Here is a 21656-nt window from a genome sequence, read left to right as displayed (position 1 = left end):
TGTTTCTCCTCCTACTGAAGGGGTTTGAGTCCCACCTCCTCAGAGATGCTATCCCTTCCTAATGTTTCAGAGATGAGAGTCCCTTTCCCAGCTGTAGCAGATTCTTGGGTCCTGCCTGCTGGAACTGCCCCATCAGCACGTGAGTGGGAGGGACCTTGGCCTTGGCCCTGAGAAGTGGGATCGCCAGGTTCCAGTTGCACTTCCTAATTTTGGATCGAGTATAGGCTAAAAATTCAGATAACTGTGCCAGATACATCTGTGGTCTGAGCCTTTTCTTGAAAGTTAGAAATACATCTTCAAGTTCTCTCAAGCAGAGGAGGGAACTGGACTGGGGTATTCAGTATCTGGAAGGAGGGTTTGCATCCTCAAGTGAATGGGCAGAAAGAAGTTAATGTGCAGTAGCATGCTCCTGTAATATTCCCTGGCTAGTTTGCAGACAACTGAGTGTTGAATGGGAGACCTGGAATGGGAATCTAGAACAGCTTATTCCTATGTGCCTTTACCATGTGAAAGCATTTATTTGGTATCATACCTCTACCAAACCTCTTAATTTAATAAAGTTTGTGCATTTATAATTATCCTTTAGACTTTTAGCCTATGCTCATTTTGATTGAAATGTTTCTGTAGTCCCCAAAATGTCTGGGAGTGGGAAGTGATTATAGAAGCCTCACTTTCTGAAAAAAGCAAGAAACTTTGCTTCCTCCTCTGCTACTTTTGTTGCTGTAACTCTCTCGCTATTTTTAACAAGCCCTTAGCATTTTCTGGAATAAAGTATTTCTTTGTCTCTGCTGTCCACAGAATTTTAAAAAAATATTCTTTCTTATTTTTAGAAGCTATTCATAGATTCCTCGTGTAGTATTTGAACTGAACAGTATCACAGGGCGATTATTTCAGGGTAACACAGAATTCCTCAGCTTTCTTTGCATCTTCTTTTTTTGATAGGATTCCAACAAATAGTTGTGTTTCTTTAAATAAATTTTACTATAGCTACAATTGTAATATAATCTGTATTGCTGAAAACTCCGTAAGTGATTAGCGGACTATGTTAGATACTACTCATACCATCCCTCTGTTGAATGTCTTTGGAATTCAGTAGAGGTGCTTTATGTAGACAGGTTCAATGTAATCTGGTTTTGTGCTGACATTTTGATTTCTAAAACAATTTGAATGCCAGAGGATATATAATACATATAGCATAAAAAAACACCTAAATGACATAATGTTTGTAAAATGCTATGTAATTAAAGTGCTGATAATTTATCATTCTATGCACTATATTTTTGCACTTGCAGCTTTCCTTAGCTTTTCTTCGATTAAGATGTCCCTTTGGTAGGTGTATTTTTAATCCCTTCACAACTTTTTTCAAAATACAGATTTATTTTTAATATAAGAATAGATATAGAAACCATCTATCAGTTGGATCCTTTATATAAAGTTAGATTTTAAAAAAAAATAAATCTTGGGTTTTGCCAAAAAGCATGCTCCACTTCACACCTTATCGCTCTCTTTTTTATTGACAGTATTTGTATAAATTTACAATTTTTCCTGCAATTTAAATTCATGATTTCCCCCAGACCATGTTGTTTGGGTTTTTGGAGTTTTTTTAGACTGAACCTTGTGTGCTTTAGTAGGGATGGCAGACTCTCCACCATCTCACAGAAACTGGCCCAGTATATGTGGGTGACTTAGTATTCATTTCCTCATTACATATTCTCTCTTCTGAATTCTTTTCTATTTTTTACTGCAATCTACTTTTCATTGCTTCTCCTTTCATTAGAAATCGTAAAGGATACCATAAAAAGGTCAAACTGAACTTTTGATCCCATCTTTTTTTTTTTTTTTTTGTGAAGTCAAAATTAGGCAAAATTAATTTATCCATCCTTAACTGAAAACCTCTTTTTAATACCTACATTAATAGCACTGGAACCAAAAATAGGTTGGAGTTTTAATCTGAAATGTGTTATCTAATGAAAAAAGCACAGTGAAATGTGGAAATAAACAGAGAAGCAAGAGGAGTTTTTTGTCATTCTGTTTTGGGTAACTAGAATTGGCAGAGCCCAGAATGACCATAAAGACTTCGTTGTGTATTTCAATCAAGTTTTAGAGCCAGAAGATTACAAGGCAAATTCATTCTCAGTATACAGCCTCTGGAACAGTGACCATAACATTCAATTAGTCAGATGTGACCAAAATGTCAAGACCCTCATAAAGAAATCATTCACTTATCTGAGTTATTATAGCAAGAGATTTTTTTGAGTACAATAAATATAGGGCGTGGAAGGAATGGACTTATTTATAGTTACCTTCTCATTTCATAGTGGTAGTGCTCACCATCGCTCCCACACAGCTGCAGAGCTCCTTACACAGAAAATATGTAGAAATCACATAACCCAGATCATCATACTTACTACTAGAAAGAAGAAACCCAAAAGGGTTGGATTCACAAGAAGATCCAAAACCAGTTCTGGTGCTCTGCACTCTCTGTGTAATATGTTACCATTACACTCTTTTTGAATGTAATGTTGAAATTCATTTAAGCAAAATGCAGTCACTGGAAACTCACAAAAACATCAGTTTAAGAAGTCCCACGCTGGCTGACCATCCCATTGACCTGTCTCGGACAGTGGCCAGTACCAACAGCTTAGGGAAAGAGCTTAAGAAACAGAGCAATGACCCATTCCTCTTTCCTTTCTTCTAGCCATCAGTGCTGCAGGCATTTCCTCCCCTTGATATTACATTAGGGCCATTGTTTAGTTATCCTCAATAGACCTTTCTGCCATTGACTTGCCTGATCCCATTTTGAACCTGTTTAATACTTTTTGCATTCAAACTTAATTTAACAGTGAGTCATACAGCTCAATTTCTTGTGTGGAGAAGTATTCCCTTTGTTTTTTATCTGGTTTTAAACCTGCCATTGGATAAATTAATTTGTTTATATGGTGAAAAATAATGACTAATTGTTCCTTATTCATCTTCCTGTCCTAGTTATGATTTTATAAAACTCATCTCCCCACACACACAAGTCATCTGAAGCTGAAGAAAACTAGCCTGCCTTAGTCTTTTCATGGGCAGATGCTGAGCCATACTTGCAGTCATCCTCGTCCCCCTTTGGCATACTCCCTACTTCTACTGTATCCTTTTGGATTGTCATCAGAATTATACCAACACACTTGTCAAATGTGAAAAACATAAAAGAACTGAAGGGCTCCAGGACATAATAGGTTTCGAGGCTTGTCTATTGATCTAATGAGTCACTGGTTTGGGAGTTTGGATGGTTTTATCTGGAATAGAAGTGGGGTTTTTTTCCTCTCTCTTTCTAAATGAGTTCAAGCTGCTTTGCGTTTGGACTAAGCAAGCTAGAAAAAGTCACACTTGCTCCAGAAATAGGAATATCCACTCATAGAGGCTATCTGAAGCAGCCATCCATTTAGAATTGTCTCCCTATCCTGTTATATGCAAATATTCATCCATTGACAAACCTCAATCTCAGACCTTTCTGCATTTCTTTTACAGGAGCACTGTGTGGATTAATTAGCACACATTGTGGGTTGAAATTATTCAGTGCCAAAATTTAATAACCCTCAACACCAGTTGCTCCTTATACACACATTGTACATACTGTAATTTTTCATTCCTCTGGGATACACTTTTCATATGGGCTGCACATGTTTCATAAATTAAAATGTGTTGGAGGTTCTCCTTATTCTGGGAAATTTGTGTGGTCTTGCAAACCAAAAACACAAGTAGGAGTTCAAAAGGCTTCAGTAGAATACGGTCTGCTCTAGTAGAGTAGATACACAGGTCAATAAACACCTAAGTTGACACTAACTACTGTCTGTGCTATTTAGACAGAACTAAGAGATTAATTGCCTTCTAGAGTAGCCTTGCTCTGTTGAAGCATGTTCTCCACAGTTTTAACTCAGTAGCAGACAACTGTTGTCCATTCAGTCCTGCACAAATCTGTAACAAAACATAAACAAGCGAAATGGCAAACCCCAGAGGTCTTTCTAGCAAGTGACACTTATGGGATAACCCTCTATTGCCAGAATCAAAATTGTCATTGAACCAAACCTTTTTCTTAAGACCAGTGTGCATTTTCAGTTCACTCGAATGGTTTCTTCCACAGCCTTGACTGGTAAGAGTTATAGACACTACAATATAAACTACTGGAGCTCTTACTAGATCCAGGGTGTTGGGAAAACAGGAGAGAGCTAGTGGACAATGAGCCAGGAGGGCCTCAAGGGACCTGGATTTGAGTTCTGATATTGCTGTCAAACTGTAGTATAGACATGGTTATTTTTTACTTCTCATGATCTTATCCAGTTTGCTCACCTGTAATTTATTTGCAGAAGACAATCTTTGCTAGGTATTTGTAGTCTAGCACAATGCAGTCCTCCTCCTCTCTTGGATGTCTGCTAGTCAGATTCCCTACTGCAAACCAGATAACACAGGGATTTCCTATACTTGCCTGCAGGACATCTCTACCCGCTTTGTAATTTCATGGAATTAGCGAGATAGGACTGTTAGCTGAAGTCAGCAGCAAGCATTCTTTTTAGCAGCTGAGGTGAGTAACTCTGGGACCCCTTACTCTTGGACTCTTGTCATGATGTTACTTACTGAGTAGTGGTTCCTTGGGCAGCTGTGCAACCTATTGGCTCACAGCTGCCAAGATGGAAGTCTTGCCCTTGCCCATGGACATGCCACCCTATCCCCTCCTATTGATTCATTTCCATGCCAAGGGGAGGATAATCCATTAGCCCAGTAGGAAATTACTCAACAGAAGAGCTGGGCAGTTTTCTGCCAGGTTAGGACAGCATTCAGATGAGTCAGATGACAAGTGAGTAGTGTGGGAACAGGGCAGGGGAGAAGAGAGACCAGGGCAGGGTGAGACTTCGTCTTTGTGAACACCGTAGGACACTAGGTTGCTCATGGAACCACATCTTAATAAATTATTAAATTGTCTTGTGGAACTGGAGCCTAGAAGCTTCTAAAACTCTAGGCTGGCCCAATTTCTGTCTTAATTCTGACAGTCTGTCCACTTACTGCTTTTGCTAGAGATTTTACTTCAAATATTCTGTCCCCAATATATCCCTATTAACAGTGACACAGAGTAGTAAATGTATTTCACTGATGGAGCAACAACTATCTTCCATAGAGAGGGAGCAGTCTTATTGTGGCATTCTAGGATGCTGATCTTCACTTTATCAACAGGCTTGGTTTTGCATAGCTGCATATCATGTGACAAAGTTGAACTAATGGTCAGTTTTAAGTTTACTACTGGCGATTTCAATCTTGCAGCTACAAGAGGAAAGGTCTTAGATATTTTTTATTGCAATCTATGTTGAAAATGTTTGAGCATGCCTACAAATAATTATTGTTCCGTAACCCAATGAGATCTTCCAACAAATACAAAAAGCTGCCTGTAGTACTGACACCATGCAGATCTGTTTGCTTGTTTGTTTGTCTTGGTAAACCAGGAGTTTTGTTACAATAAGATGCGTATTTTGGCTTTTGGAATACAGCAAAGAACACAGGAAATCATATGTGCTGACAAAAGGATTCTGAAGTTTTGTTAGGAGGAAACTATTTCAGAGCCTCCACTAGGAAAACTCCACCCATCTTGATATATGGTGTTTTAACTACAATCTGTTTAATAAGAATGACTTACATATTACGAAGACTATGCATGTTTTCTTTCAGAATAATTTTATACTTATTTTCAACCCTTGCTTACACACAAAATTGCATGGATTTAACTAAATTAAACACATTTCTGTAAACGTTTCTGAAAAAAATATTGTACTCTGCTGTTAAATTCTGTATTTTTTTAACATAGACAACACAGTCTTTCACTACGTTACAGAAACACTATTAACTGAAGCTTCAAAAGTATGATAATGATTTCCATAGTATATAGCCTGTAGGTCCCTCCCTGTAGCATCTTCTAATAAGGAGACAGTGTTTCTCAAACAGGCTTAACATATGGTTCTTATTAATCTGTTTTTCTTGAAGTGATTTAAAGACGAAGAACAAAGCACTGCCAAGCGCAGTGGAACAGAAGATTGACTCTCATGGGTGAGGGATGGTCAGGAAGGCTGCTGTCTCAGGGCTGGGATTTCCCATCCATGCTGCATACACTTGGCTGGGCCACTGACCATTGTTTCAATTGATATGCTGTGCTGGCTCCCATGCAAGGTGATTTTTTTCTTTGTCCCTCTTACAGTACAAGCTCTTCTTGGAGGATTCAGTACAAACTCATTGTGGCTTCCATAAATACACGGGAAATTCCTGGTATATGCCAGGAACAAGAAAGTTGAAGGCCTCTCGATGACTGAAAATGAGACTAAGCCCTTGTTGAAGGCGCGTGAACTGTGAATCAAGAGTCAGACTTACCATCTCCCTTACCTCACATTGCGGGGAAAAACTACTGCTGGCTTAGTGTTCTGCCTGGTCTTTTTTCTAGGGCAGTGTACATCTCATGCAATTTGTCATTATACTGTAAAAATACAGAGCAGTCTCTTTAACTTGATTAGCAAGGGTAGTGTTTGATATGGAGTTGTTGTTCCTTAAAGTTTTCCTTATTTTAGAGTGTCTGATTTAACAGGGAAGCTGCACCAATCAAGGCATCCCTTCTAATGTTATACTATTAAGGAAAAAAAAAATGAGAGTATCAAGTTGTTTGAGTGGTTTGGGGCTGAGGCTTCTAGGGGAAGGAGTTGTAGGACTGTTAATTTAGCCAATCTGCTGCTGTTACAGCATTGGTTTTACTCTTAATATACATATAAACAATTTTACTCTTGTTTTACTCTTGTAAACTTGTTGAATAAACAAGTTTTTTTTATGTTTTGCTGTACTCCGAGGAGAGAAACCTGTGTGACAGAAATGAGAAGACAGTCAAGCAACGCGCAAATAGTCTAAAACCTTTGTCTGTTCATTCAAAGGACATAATTGTTTCTTTAATCTCACCTCTAGCCATCTGTTCTCTGTCCTCACATGTCAGATAAACTCTCAGGGGCCACATCTGTCATCTGATTTTGGGGTGTTGATCTCCTAGGATAAGGAGGTCAAACATATAAAATAGAATAAATTGATCAATATAATCGCTGACCAGTGAAGTTCAATTTATTAATAAAAAAGATTGAAACTTGAAACACTCTCCTTATTTTAAGAATGACACTTCCATGGAACATAGAATTCTCTGTACATAAAGGTGGGGCTGCCTCTTGACTTGTTTCCTACTTCCAGATTTCCTTTTTAACCATGGCAGGAAGGTGGTGGTTGTGAGAAGAGGAAGAGGAAACAGAGAAGCATGGTTAGTAGCAGTTAAGTTTTTTCATGTTTAGAAATAGCTTCTGTGTGCAAAACCAATTGTCAGCAGCTTTCACTGATTTCAGTGATGGGATTTGTTTTCTCAGACCTGATCAGCCCCTGTTCACCGGCCTTTTCACATGCATCTGTCATGGGTCTGAGTCTCTCGGCATCCCCACACTAAGCTGTCATTAACCATTCTGCATTCTGAAAACTGCTTATGTCACTCTGTGCTGGGTAGAGTTTAGGTGGCAGAGACCAGCTCTGTTTGAGTTCAGTCCATCATAAGTACACTAAAGTTTTTTTACTGATGTGTACAAGAGGAAAGAGAGGAAATGTAAGTTTTCCCAAACCGTTTGCCATGAGCTGCTGTCAGCCATTCCAAAGATAAGAGAGTCACGCCTGACATCCACTCTCCAGAAGAGGTATGTATAGTATTATCTGGTTTCTGAAGTCAGATGCAACCTTTGTCATGAAGTTCATGACTTGTTGACTTGTAACAGCAATATTAGACAGTATGCAAGCTCATCAGTGGGAAACATGTGGTTTTGGGGTTAAAACACATAGCTAGGAGTCAAGAGGCCAGTGCTCAAATTCCAGCCTGGCTATTACAAACTCATTACACTGTGAGACTCAAAGTTACAATTTTCTATCATTACATCTCTTCTATGGGTGGTGAAAGCTAAACAGCAGTGAAGACTCAACCCATTGTGTCACATAGTGAACCATGCTATGCGGGGGTAAAGTCAGACAATGGAACAGAAAACACATCCAAATCCCATCTATGTTACAGCATCCACCAGTGGGACTGCAATTACACCATGGGATCCTGAACTGCAAGTCCTCTTAAAGGAGCCTCTTAAATAACGGTACCATTTTTTCAGGTTTTTTATTAAATTGGTCCAAAACACCATAATGCGTATCCAGAACAGTAATGCCTTTACTTATCCAGCACATTTCATAGGCTAGTACTAAAAATTCTAGCATTTTAGCTTGTTACGTTCATATCAGAATGACTATCATCTTTCTTCATTCAGGTGCATAAATGTAATTGTATGTGTCTGTTCATATTCTTGATATTTTTGTTGGTAGAAGAATGGTTCTGCTTTGCACAGTTCTGTCCTGCTTGAGGAACCATCCATGACTGTGCTGTGGTCATTACAAGTAAAATGGCAGAAAACAACAGCTTCTTTCACACTCAGATGTAAAGTAGAGGTGAAAGGAAAGGTTTAGTTGCAGTACCCTTTGGCTGCTTCAGCTATCTGCACTAATGCAGGTAAGGTGCTTCAGTGCACCTGCTTTTGCTTTTTTAGTGAGTGCATCATCCTGTCTCCCTTTGGTGCTGGGAACTGGTTTTGCTTTGTCTGTGGGGATTCTGTTTGCTTTCATCTGTAATCAAAAAATGACGTATCACACCCTGGGTCCTGACTTGAGCTCACTTCCATCAGTGCAGCAGACCCCAGGCAGATGAGGAGTTCCTGAGTGTTAGGTGGGAGGGGTTATATCCAACCTCACCTGGTCTGGTTTTAGACATGCTCTAACTTTAATTAATGAACTGTTCTGCCCCAAATATTTCTTGGATGTCTACATTACCATTTTCAATTGTGCTAACTCAAACAAACAAGCAATCAATTAACTAGAATTACAGTACAACCAAAACTGTAGGCTAAACAAAGCCTTAGTGAAGAAACTGGCTTTCAGCCCAGTATCTGCTGATGATGGGATATGAAACAGCCTATTGATTCTGCAGCTCTTGAAGTCTTATACATAAGTAGAAACAAAGATATTTGCCCTTTCAATAAGAAAAAAATTCCATTTTATTCACTATCTCCACTTAGAAAAGGCAAAGTACATTACTGAGCCAATTGTTAGGAGGTTGTACAGAAAGAAGTACTTTCAGCACATTCAGAAAACCTCAGGTTAAACAAACTTTAAGCAATCATAAAAGAAAGGCAACACTAAATTTTAAACTATATTTGTATGTTCATCTGTCAAAAATGTTGTGCAAACTTTTTGTGATATTTTCAGCTTTCTAAACTTCCAGCACTTCATGTAGAAAACCATTTGAGAAGACAGAAGAGTTCTGTCAAGTTTCTATGCTGGTGACTGGCAGTTTATTGCTAATACAGTGATATTTAGTGCTTTTTATCTGGCCTCTAATGACAGAATCTTAAAATGTATGAAGATCTCAGAATGACTTAGAAGTTTCTAGTATTCATGGTTTGGGGGGAAAATTCAGAAATTTGGAGCAAATGCACATAAATGGCTTCAAAAAGAAAAGAAACAGCAACTGAAAACATCATTTTCACAAAGCTCTTCATTTTAATTAATCCTCTGTTCTGGAGGAGCAGTTTTGTGGTTTTTCAATACGTGAGGATTGCTAATACGAAAAGCGTGCAGTAATTGTAAAACTAGCAACCAGTCCAGCTGCATTCCCTGTGCAGAAACTGAGAGGGACAACAAGCCATAAATAGTGGTGTCACCGCCCCTCTTTGCCTCAGTTAAGGAGTATTATTATTTTAAACACAAAACAAACTATTGCTTAGGCTCCAACTGAAAGATTCAAAGCCTCATAAATCTGCCAGGTCAAAGCCAATTTTCACTGGAATTTTGGAAGGAACCTTTTTTCTTGAGAGAAATATCCAGAGCTAATTTTAATTTCCTTTTACTACTTGTTTTAGCAGCACTGTCCAAAACCAGAGTGTTCTGCAAATGAAAGAATACGAATTTTCTTCTGATTAACCTCATTCCACATATGCCTGTAATTTAGCACTAGAGTAGTATGGCAAACTCAAGCAGTGCATCTACAGTGTGTATATATCCCCCTTTAGCCTGGAGGTGCTGAGAACTGTCTTCAGGCAGAGACCGACTTGACGAGTGACTGCACTTTAATTACTGATGGGCTTTAGGTAGAACAGCACTGCCTAAGCTGTCCAGATCTGTAAGGTCCCAGCCAAGGTGGGTACACAACCTGCATGAAGCCGAGTCCTGGAAGGTCATGCTGAGTGGCAAATGGGCGGGATGCAGCACACCAGCATCTCCAGTGCTGCATGATGCCCAGTGGCCCAAGTGATTCAGTGCCATGAAACAAAAGCAGGGCTCAGTGCAAAGTCTGTATGGAGCGGGGAGAGGTTTGAAAACTGCTGGCACTGAGGAGAGTTACTGCCTCCAAAATATGAAGAGGAAGGTTTTTATTACTTGTTTTAATAAAAAGGAAAGTTCTTCCATGAGGGCTCAGCAGACAGCTGAGGCAATACTGAGGGAAGTCTACTCAAAAGGAAGCATGTGTGTATGCGCTCTCTCTCTGATTGCCCTTTGGAGAGTAATATTTTTGTTCTACTTCTTCTGCTTTGAGTATCCTCCTAGGTAGGAAGGCCAGCCTTCCAGAAAGAGATATGGGGCAGATCAGAAATTATGTTTTTTTCCGCCCTTTTCTTAGCCTATTTATCTTCCATCAGTACCTTCCTGCTATAACCCTTAAATGTCTGCCTTCATGCTTTGTGTTCTACATGGAAAACCTGCTTGCAGCACAGTGTTTTCTAGACTTGGTGTTTTATCTTTGTAAAATGTGGTGCTATATGTTTGCTAATATGCCAAAGAAACAAGATGGGTAATGTAAGATAAAATCTGAGGTCTCTTTCTTTCTAGGGACTTTTATTCCATTTTCATGGTTACTTCTGAAATTCTGTTCTGCTTCTATGCAAAAACATTTGGCCTGGAGCATCAGGGAATGCGGTGATAGAATAGTCATGATCAGTCCAAGATCCCCACAAAGAATTTAAAAAATGAGAAAGGCGGCAAAAGGGTAGAGTGAGCGAGATTGTCAAGTTATTTAGTTTTGTGGGGCAATTCTCTTCTTTTTTCCCCAGTTGCTAAATAATTTTCCCCAAGACGGGAACAACCAACTTTAACAAGCATGTGGCTTAATTTGTTTTGTGGAAACATATAATAGACCCATAGATTCAGTCTGTCAAAATACATGGTCCTGGGCTTAAAGAAAGGCAGCATAAAAGTGTGGTTTTTTAAAATGAAAATTAAAGAAGTAGAAAAAAGGACTACTTTACATGGTTCAAGAGATTAAGGTAGAAAAAACAAATGTTCCGCTTCTAATGTGGATTTAAATAAAGATCTTCCTTTGCTTGTTTACTACTGTCAAAAGGGACCTCATTCTGAGAAACATGCTGAAAAAGTGGTTTTTTGTCTACCATGCACATCAGCTGTGTGGTAGACAAAGAACGATCTCTGTGACTCGCTTGTTTTTATACAAAGAAGCAAACAATAGTGGCCGCATCTATAGGTATTGCTTTCCAGTGAATCAGTTTTATGTCATACCAGTCCACAAGAGTCAGAAAAATAATTGTAATATCTGTTGGCCATAACAACACGTTGTAGTTAAAACAGACCTTCACTTTACAGGTAGAAAACAAATTTACAGACTTGCCAGCCTTGTTTAGCTTTTTTTCTTTATTCTGTCAGCTCTGGGACGCTCTGTTTCGCCCCTGGCTGTCTCTGCGCTTTTGGACTTGTTCCTCTACCAGGATATCTCCTAACCTTATTAGCATACACTCTTTTTAAGGGGAGCTCTGTGCAGCAGTATGCAACACTGATGTGGTTGTCTTTTGGGAAGCACAGCTGCGAGGACCTTCCTCCAGGAATAGCAAACCAGATAGTTGTTAAGTATCAAAGCAAATTTAGCCTCCGGGCAGAAGAACTCCTGGTTTTTTTGACTAGATAAACTAAGAAGTCTTGTGCAACCTATAGCAGTGTCTTGTAGGTGAAAAGAAATGTGCAGCTGGAGCGGCGTCAGAGCTTTTTCCAGCAGTATTTGTGTCAATAAAACAGCCTGAGACTTTGTTTATAGCCTTGGCAAAGATACCATAGGCTGAATTAGCCATAGCAACAAAGCTATCTGCTCAACAGGAGAGAATCTTGATATTACAGACTTTTCCTATAAACCTCATGAGGTTTAACAGGAATTACCTTATCTACTAGTAAAATCTGTGGAATTTTACAGACCCTAGAGCTTGGTTTTATTCTAACACTTTGCAGAACCAAGGTGAGATCTTTTGGCTCCTAGGCCCATCTCTCTTAGTTTATTTCCAGTTGCTGCTGCTAACTGTTCAGTCTGCACAGATGAGTCTTTTGCTGGAAGGCAGCAGAAGTCAGGGGAGCTTGGGGATATTGCCTCCTTTCAGCATCTCTCTCAGTACACTTGCCAGGGTGACTGCCTTCTCTTGTTTAGACAGTCATGTAGTTATAATCCCATCAAAAAATTGAACAAGAAGGCAATTCCATGGCATAGTTTACAAATCCATCTGGATTAGTATTTTCAATCTGTTCCAAATTTGTGGACCCCTGTAAAGTGAATCTAAGTCTTCCAAAGTAAACCTCCTTTTATCAGTTAGCTTTCAAGGTCTCCTAAAAGTAGACCATAGGTTGAAGACCACTCATCTAGAAAAAAAAAAAAGACCTCATTTCCAGTTGAAATTTAAGCTATTTACTCAAAAGTTCAGGACATGCTTAACACCCCTTAGATTGTAAATTCTCTGGTGTAGGGACCACCTTTTAATTTTCCAAAAGTGCTGCATTCAGTGCCTTTGTCACTGTGTAAGCATTATTGCAGCATAAATAATAATTATTGCAGTATAAATAATAAATGGCACTGTTATCTGACAGCCTTCAAAAATATCACTCTGTACGTAAGTTTCCGATCGCTGGATTTGGAATATTTGGAAATTATTACTATTAATTGCCCCGAACCAGGATGTGCTTCACGATGGTTGGTAGAGTAGAGATATTAGGTAAACATTGTCATAGCTGACTGAATTTCGGTGGTTGCACCCTAACTTGTACAGCTTTCATGAAAGGAGATGCCAAGACTGAAAGAAAACATGAGAGTTTCATGGAGCACAATTACAATTGTTTATTCAATTATTAGCCAGTCCTGAAATGACTCACAACACAGCTGCTTAGATTTACAGGCAGTTAACAGATGTAAGTGTTTGTTGGCTTTTTTTTCAGTCAAAGTGATGTAGTGGGACACTGTTCTGGGCCAGATGTATCACAAAGTTGAAGGCTTGAGGAAATGGAACAGTCTTTTGTTTCTTTCTTGCATCAGTTGCTTTGTGTGTGACTAGGAAAAAGATATTCTGAAGGTGATTTCATCTGACGTATCTCTAGATAGCACAGTAATCTAGTAACAGTATTCAGTGAAAGCTGCATATTGTTGTCTCTGGGACACTCTGAAAACTCTGGGAGTCTTTGATCTGCTATTTCCAAAGACTCCAATTTTTGATGTGACTTTATTTGGTCACTCTTGCATCTGCAATAATAATACAGCGTTCTGGCTGCTTGACTGGTGAAATTCTTCTTTCAAAACATTGAAAACTGATACTCAGTTATGCCTCAGAATTATCGGGAACTTTTTCTGTTACATTAACATACAAATTTCATATTTTTATATAGATAATTGTTTTGTGACCAGAGATAGAATAATCAATATAGGCCATGTCACATAAACACGTATTTATAAGATGCTGCAATAACTTGCTTTCCTAAATGATGTTGTTTCTAGTTTTAATTTTGGATTTTACTCCTGTACCAGCCTTTTATGCTAACCTTCTACTTTAAACAAAAGGAATTAACGTCACATATCATAACAAATGACTGACCATAGCACTTCAGGGCTCTTTTATTGTTGTTTTGCTTTTTTTCCACTTTTTTCTTCTTTATTTCATTATTTCACTGAGGTCTCTCTTTTGCACCCAACTGCCCTTATCTGAGGTTGAGGTATTGACATTTTTTTCCCCTCTGTTTAAAGTACTTTGCAATTTTAGTATGCTATGTGCAACTATTAAAGAACTATCAAAAGCATCTATCCATACTGCAGGTAGTAAGATCTGCAAAAACTGTAAGAGATTTTCTGTCTTTTCATCAGTCATTTTAGGGATTACATCCTCCTCCTGGATAAGTACTGACCGAGATCAACACACGTTCCCAGTTGGGGGTTAACAGCCCTGATTGTTACAACTCCTGATAAAGCTTTGGGACTTCCTTTTCCATTGCCTTGTCTGCACTAGTGTAGATATGTGCAGAATGAAACCAGAGTGGCTTTGTTAAATCTTTGTTCTGTCTTGGTAGCATGTGATATGCCACCTTCCCCTGACCAGTCTGCAGCGGCTGAGCATGAGTTGTTCAGTGTAATTTAAACTTGCCTGAGGGCTCTGATGAATTATGCCTGCTGCCCATGACCTGATTGGCTTCTGCCACTCCCAGAATTTACTAAAACATAGGCAAGTCTTTCCTCCGACAGCTTTTTGCTGTGCTAGTAGCTTAGGAGGGCACAGGATGCAGCTTTGATGAGGATTGGGACAGCTGGACAGTGGCACAGCAGTTATCTGATAGGTGATTGGGAATGCGTGCTGCATTAGACAGCGATACAGTAAAGGAGATTACAGTCCTCTTAGCTAGCTCCCTATTGCAAATCTGCCCCTCGGGATCCTCTCCGATCTATGCCCAGGGAACTGCCCTTACTACCTGCCTGCTCTGGAGTTGTTGCTCTTTGATGGCAGCAAACCAGACAAGGGAGAATCTTGGTCCAGTTATGCTTGAGAGAAGTAGTCCAGGGACTGGTTGGTGATCTCGGAGCAGTTAGCCAGGGGCTGAATTTAGTTTATTGCCTAAAAAAAAGCATGGTTATTACTCATTACTCAGATGGTAGTTTAAAACAATTAGTCTAATTATCGTGGAGCATTGTGCTTTAAAAGGTACCACTGAAAGTAGAGAACCACAGGATTTTCAGGTAAGTAGTAAAAGTTCTTTTAATAACCTAGATGAGCCAGAAGAAACCAGCGGTTACATGTTTGAAGGAGTTTCTTTTAAATTGGAGTGGATTACTCTAATTGGGTGAGCTCATCTGCCATCTGAGCAACCTGCATTAGCAGTGTTGAAAAGTAACTTGGTTGCTGCCTAAAGGACTCTAATGTATTCTTGTTGTGCTCTTAAGACCTCAGATTTGAGCCTTCTTTTTTGTGTATGTGGACTCACCACAAAGCATGCAGCAAGGAAAAATCCTTTTAAAGGGCACGATCTTGCAGCCCCTAAATCAGACACACAAACCAAAGGCCTCCTCGTGACATGTCTTAACACTCTTACTCTGACTAATCAATTTAAGCTAAAAAGGGATGCTTGCATTTTGAGAAGCAAGCACCTCCTGTGTGTCCAGTAAGCATGTCTGCTATGTGAGTAACTGAAGAGGGAACAGTTGGGATCCTGCTTCTGCTTTATTTTGAGTGCTTTTGAATGTCCTGTCAAAAGAAAAAGAGGTAAGCATCCTGCATCCTGGAGGGGTTGCAGTGGTCATCCTTACCCGGTGGCTTTGATATGAGGAATACAGAACTAGTGGTGACTTTATTCCAGAGTAGGGTGACTGAAGCCCATCCTTGTCCACAAGGCTGAAATTAACTGCTCAGTTCTAACCATATAATCTAAAATACTCCAAAGAAAATTTCACTGGGAAGAAGATAAGCCCTTGTAAGATGGAAACATGTTTTTTGTTTGCAAGGATGTATATGCAAATATTTTCAGGAATAAGCCAGTAGAAAAACTTTCTGGAGGAGTATGGATGGGAAATGTAGAAGGCTGTTATTTATCACAATACTTAAGAAAGCATATGAAGTGGAGGTTGTGCTTAAGGACCAAGACTTGTAAGGAATTTGAGACCTGAGCTGCCAACATAATTGTGCTAGCTTTTGAATTTACCAGAGTCTATTTTGTGAAAACTGCAGCTGGTCTGCATGCTTTTTGTATGAAATACAGTTGCTTTTGTGGAGGATCCAAGCAGTGTTTCTATGTGGAAAAGCAAGTGATCTCAAAGATGTTTACTTCTGCATAGAAGCATTCCCAGACAAAGAAGGAATCAAACCCTCTCCCTACAAAGATTTTCAGTCAGTTCCTTCTGTACAGTATCTTGTTCTTTTCTTATGTTGACAGTCTCTTCATACTTGTAACCACTAAACTTCTTCATCTTACTCCTATTCTTTATGTACACTATTTGTTTCCCAAGGCAAGTGACATGCAAAGTCATCTTGTATTTAAAGTACTTCCACTTAAACTTTGTAGTAAGATTGGGAGTAAGAGACACTTTGAACTTTGTAGTCTGTGATTAAAAGTTTTAGCAGCTGTTGCTGTAAAGACTTAAATATGCTTCCATTTTTTTTTTTCACAGGGGTATCTCATCAACTTGGAGTTAACTGAATACCTACAGGACCCAGGCATAAAGTAGGTATGATAGCATTTTATTTGATATTAATTATTTTACTGGAACATATAATTACTGGAATGGCTGTACTCCTTGGCATTAGTATACATGAAAGACTATGTTCTATTAAACAGTATAGCTCTAAAAAACCCCACACTTAACAATATTGCTTTGCAAAGCAAATGAGTGTACCTGTGCCTGCCAATTAAATTGTATCGTAGGTGGAATAATTAATTTGGACACTAGGCAAGGAGCGCATTGCAGATTTTTTTTTATTTTTTTTTATTGTAGGCAGACTGGGGAGTGCCCAGGTTAAGATTACATGGCATGAATGCAGCTTCTTGCTTCTACAGATCCCCTCCCCTCACCAAACAATCAAATCTGGGATGTGTCTTTTTGTATTTTAAGTGTGTATGGGGGATGTCTTTACAAGCAGTTTTCTGCTACTGTAGGGACAGATTATTTTTTTTTTGGCCAAATTCTAACTTGGAACAGATAAACTTGTGCTTCTCTACAAGCGAATGCTGAAATTCATCATCAGTCAGCAAAACTGCAGTGACACAGATTTCTGTACATTTAAAAGCATTGCTTACAGTTGTTTTGCTGAGTCACAGCCAAAATGAGAAAAATGTTAACATGATGACTGGTGCAATTCAGTCCTGGTGATGTAAAGAAATGCTATGATGTTTGAGATTGTGCGTTACATGTGCAAACCTATTGATAGACTGGTTGATATAAGCAGACTTCTTAGAAAAAAAGGAAAATCCCAAAGGGGAAGATAATGTTAGGTTACAGGTCCCCAACTGTAGTAAGCAAACCACTTTCAAGTGGTACATGAAGGCAAGTCACTCATCAGCGGTGCATGTTCCTGACTGCAGGGGCAGCAGGAGGGACAGAGGTGAATATCTGATGGATGGAGCAGGATTCCACCTTCTGTGTGAGTGGCAGGTGGAGACCCTATTGTGTGAGGCTATGAGAGATGGTGTGAGAGTGAGTAGAAAAATCTATGTCCTGAAAAAGATGGAGGTGGGGGGAGCGGAGGCTTGTCTCTCGCTTGTGCCCAGAAGCGCTGCTGAGGGTGACTGAGGAAGCTGTTTGGGAACCCCCCAATGCATGGTGCTCTCTCCTCTGCCACAGGCCACCTGTTCCACAGGCAATACCCAGGTAGAAGTTTTGCCTGCCTGCAGCCTCCTTGTTGCTTATGCCCTTTTCCCAGTAGTCACCTGGATTGCCTTCAGAGATAAGAGTTTCCACACTTTGTCCATGTATCTAATTCCTCCAAAAAGGGGTGGTTCTTCAGGCACACTGTGCTGTATCACGGTGTTGTAAAGCTGTAGGTTTAAACCTCTATCATCCTTTCTGCAACAACGATTGGACTCTATCAGTCAGTGGACATAAAACTGGAGGTATTTGGTCAGTCCACTGGAACACTATTTTTAGCACAAGAAAACAGAAACCAGACTGGCTCATGATCAGTCCTTTGGGGGAAAGGGAGGTAGAAGGATGAAGAGAGAGGAAGAGACTTCTCCTCTTGAAGATTTTTCCTGTTAGTCACAGCACTGAGAAAAACACGCTCCATATGGAACAGATCATGTAAGGCCTTTAAAACATATTTGCAGAGACTGTACAGTTTCTTAAAGGAACTTGGAATACTCTGTGGTTTAGGGGGGTTTGTTCTTATATTTCCCATTTGGGGATGTGCGTGCATTTTCATTTGTTTTAATTTGGCCCAAGTTAAATGCATCAACCAGTAGTTTGTTTTATTATCATATTTGAAAGATCTACTCATGAAGAAAAAACAGTCCCTGATTCCCCCAGTGGGAAAGTTATGAATTCTTTACTCCCAGTAGTTCCATGAGAGAGGTTTTTGCTGCCTCTTTTTTCTTTTATTAATTGGCATACAAACACAGGCCAAATTTTTGTCCCTAGCAGAAGGTCAGAGAGTAGCGTGCTGAGGCAAGGATACATGCTCGGTCAGATGTTGAATTCAGACATGGAGTAGCCATGCAGTGTGGGAGGTCATGACCAGTGGGCTGGGTTTAGTGGAGCTACTGGTCACATTTGAAATTACTTGCCCTTTCCCAGTTTGCCCTGTTGAATGACTTTGTAGAGCACCATTCCAGAATACTAACTATGGACTCCAGCCTTCTGTGGTCTGCCTTTCCTGCCTGACAGGACAGTGACGGTTCGCAAGGAAGGAGGGGTGCAGCAGGACTTACTCCTTGGTGATAACTGTGCTCTGATTCTGCAATGTGAATAAATGTTATGCATAAGAATGGCTGTCATTAAAACACTTGAGATGTTTTTTTTTTTTCCTTTAGTTGAGAAGCTAATATAGTCTCACTTATTAAATGCAAACCTTCAGTTTGAAATATGGCCAAAATAATTCATAAATGTGTTCATCTTAAAATTCAGGACTGGTCTGAAGCATATTCAATGTACATGTTGGGAAAGAGCTCTGGGTTTTTGAATTAATGGTACAGAAACAGACTTTGTCAGAGCTTTTTTTTATTGATTTTTTTTTTTTTTTTAAGGATTCCAGTGAGAACAGGTAAGATGAGGGTAAACACTGAAACTTCCTGCTTTTCTGAATTACTGCTGTAATTACTTGTTTTGACATCTTAAAATGATGACCTCCTTAATTTCCTCATATTCTACGTACTCTATATTAGTATGAGTAGCAGGAGAAACTACGTTACACAGAACAAAGCAATAGAGCTTTACTGAATGTGAAGTATGGAGAAAGGTTTTACAGGAAACCAAGGATTTTGTTAGGGCTCAGAAGAATAAGGACCACTGAACACGTATGAAAAATTCAGGCTTTATTTAAGCGCGTTCTCTCTTTGTGCGTTTTACACAACATTAAAATAAATAAATGAAAAAGTAACTTTAAACTCACCCTTTCAAAGAAGATGGCCAGGCGGACTGCCAGGAGGCAGGTGTAGTCTCTACAACGTCTTTGAATTTTCTTTTTACGGGCTATATTTCAGGGTGGACTTGCCCTCTTCGCATTTTGGCAATTCGGACCCACTTACCGAAGCTCTCACCGTTTAGTACCAGTGTTGTGCGTTAGGTCACTGAATTTAAAACCCGCTACGAGGAGCCGGGGGAGCGCTCGGCGAGGCGGGAATGGGGCGCCCGGGAGTGCGGTGCCCTGACAGCTGAGGGAGGGAGGGAAAGCCGAGTGCTGGCTCTCTGCATGAAAACAGTAGCTGATTTTTTTTCTAAATTATTTTTTTCTCTCCCCCCTTTTTCCTCCCTTCTTCTTCCCGGGGCTGTAATCCGACTGCTGTCTTTGGCTCGGCTCCAGAGACAAGTCCGAGTGGTTAATCTCTCTTCCCTCCCCTTTCCCAGCCTCCGCGCGGGGAGGAGGAGGAGAAGAAGAAGAAGGGGAGCGGAGTCAGTTGCAGCCCGGCTCCGGGCCGGGCCTCCCTGGGGAGGGGCTGAGGCAGCGGCTGGGCTGCGGGAGCTGCATGGAGGAGGGGAGTTTCGCAGACTCCCCTGCCCGGACGGGAGGAGGAGGAAGTTTGGAGATTAAGCCGCTGCCCGGAGCCCGAGCGCACGGAGGGAGCCGGGGCGCGGCCACGGGCGCTGCGAGGGGGATACCCGGCGCTGCCGCTGAACGAGTTACCGGCGGGGGCGATAGCCGCCCGCACCCCCCGGCCCGCACCCCCGCCCCTGGATTTTAAACGGGAGGAGGGGCGGCGTGCGAGGGCAGAGGACGGCGGCCGGTGAGCGCGGGGGCTTTGTTCGCGCGGGGGCTTTGTTCGCGCGGGGGCTTTGTTCGCGCGGGGGAGGGGGCGGCGGGGCCCGGGGGGGGGGGGGCGGCAGCGGCCGGGGAGAGGCACCCGGTGCCCTGCAACCCCCCGAGGGGGGGCGGCGGCCCCAGCTCCCGGCCCCTGGGGTCTGCGTTTCGTGTCCGCAGGCTTTGTGCGAGCACCGCCGCCCCCCGCCCCGCCGCTGGCAGCGGGCACCGTGCGCCGGGCTCCCGGCTGGGCTGCTGGCTTTGCCCCCCGGCTGGGCTGCTGGCTTTGCCCCCCGGCTGGGCTGCTGGCTTTGCCCCCCGGCTGGGCTGCTGGCTTTGCCCCCCGGTGGCTGCTGGCTTTGCCCGCCGCTGCGCTGCGCGTCCCGGCGCTCGCCGGAGCGGAGGGGGCAGCCGCGCCCCCGGGGCCGCGGCGGGCCGGCGACTCGCCGGGCTGGGCCGGGGGCTGAAGGCTTTTTGGGGAGGGAGGAGGTGTTTATTTTGACATAGGATAAAAGCGCACGGCGTTATAGGTTTTGGCTGTAGCAAACCTGTATATTCTGGAAAACTCTGTTCCAAAAAAAACCCTTAATTTTGGTGGTTTAACGTAACATCAATGGGATTGTGGTGAGCGTGGCCTAAAGGGTTAAAAATATGATTGAGCTTATAGTTAAGCGGCAGGAACGTTTTATTCTGGGGAGGGAAGAAGAGGAAGGGGCAGAGGGGGCAGAGCAGTGTCCTGCCGCGCTGTGGGACCCCGGGTGCGTTTCCCCATCTCCTGCCTTTGCCTTTTCCCCGCTTTGTGGGTTGCGTGTCCCAGTCCTTGTCCCTCTTATTGAACGAGGAGCCCTTCAGAGCTCATCCTTCGGTTAGCGTTGACAGACCCGAGGCACTCGTTTCCTTCTTTCTTCACAAGCCGCAGTGCTCAAAATATGAAGAAAAAGGACCTGAAACAAACTTAGCTGTACATTCAGCTGGCTTCCAATACCGTCTCTCTTCAGTTGGCTTTTTTTCTCCTTTTAATTATTAATTGGCAGGCTTGGAAACAGCTGTGGCCTTGCTTTTTTCCTTTAATGTTTGCTGGTACTTCAGCGATTTAATAATGCTGCCTAGAGAACCTGATGACTTATAGGTGTTTTGAAAGCTGTGTAATAAGAGCCTACTAATAGTCGTCTTTTGCTACTGTTTCATTCTTGGAGGGAACAGTCTCCGCTGCTGGAGAGTTGCGGTTCAAATTTCCACAAGCGTTTGTTGCCCGTGCCTCTAGCTAAATTTATAAAGGAATCCTGTTAGCCTCTACAAAGCTAAATCTGGCTGTAGCAACTCCTGGCTGTGTAATTCACTGTG

General features: G+C 41.4%; 1 protein-coding gene across 1 annotated transcript in view; it reads left to right on the top strand.

The window, feature by feature from the left end:
- Positions 1-19971: 19971 nt before the first annotated feature.
- The window catches only part of PLEKHG1 (pleckstrin homology and RhoGEF domain containing G1), a 130388-nt gene continuing 128703 nt past the window's right edge, over positions 19972-21656 (top strand). Inside the window, exon 1 of the mRNA XM_074896564.1 lies at positions 19972-20298. The gene's annotated coding sequence lies outside the window, so the exon portion shown is untranslated. The remainder of the gene's footprint in view (positions 20299-21656) is intronic.

This window comes from Athene noctua, chromosome 1 (genome assembly GCF_965140245.1).
Source record: "Athene noctua chromosome 1, bAthNoc1.hap1.1, whole genome shotgun sequence".
Classification (NCBI taxonomy): domain Eukaryota; kingdom Metazoa; phylum Chordata; class Aves; order Strigiformes; family Strigidae; genus Athene; species Athene noctua.
This window is presented reverse-complemented; position numbering and strand designations above follow the sequence as displayed.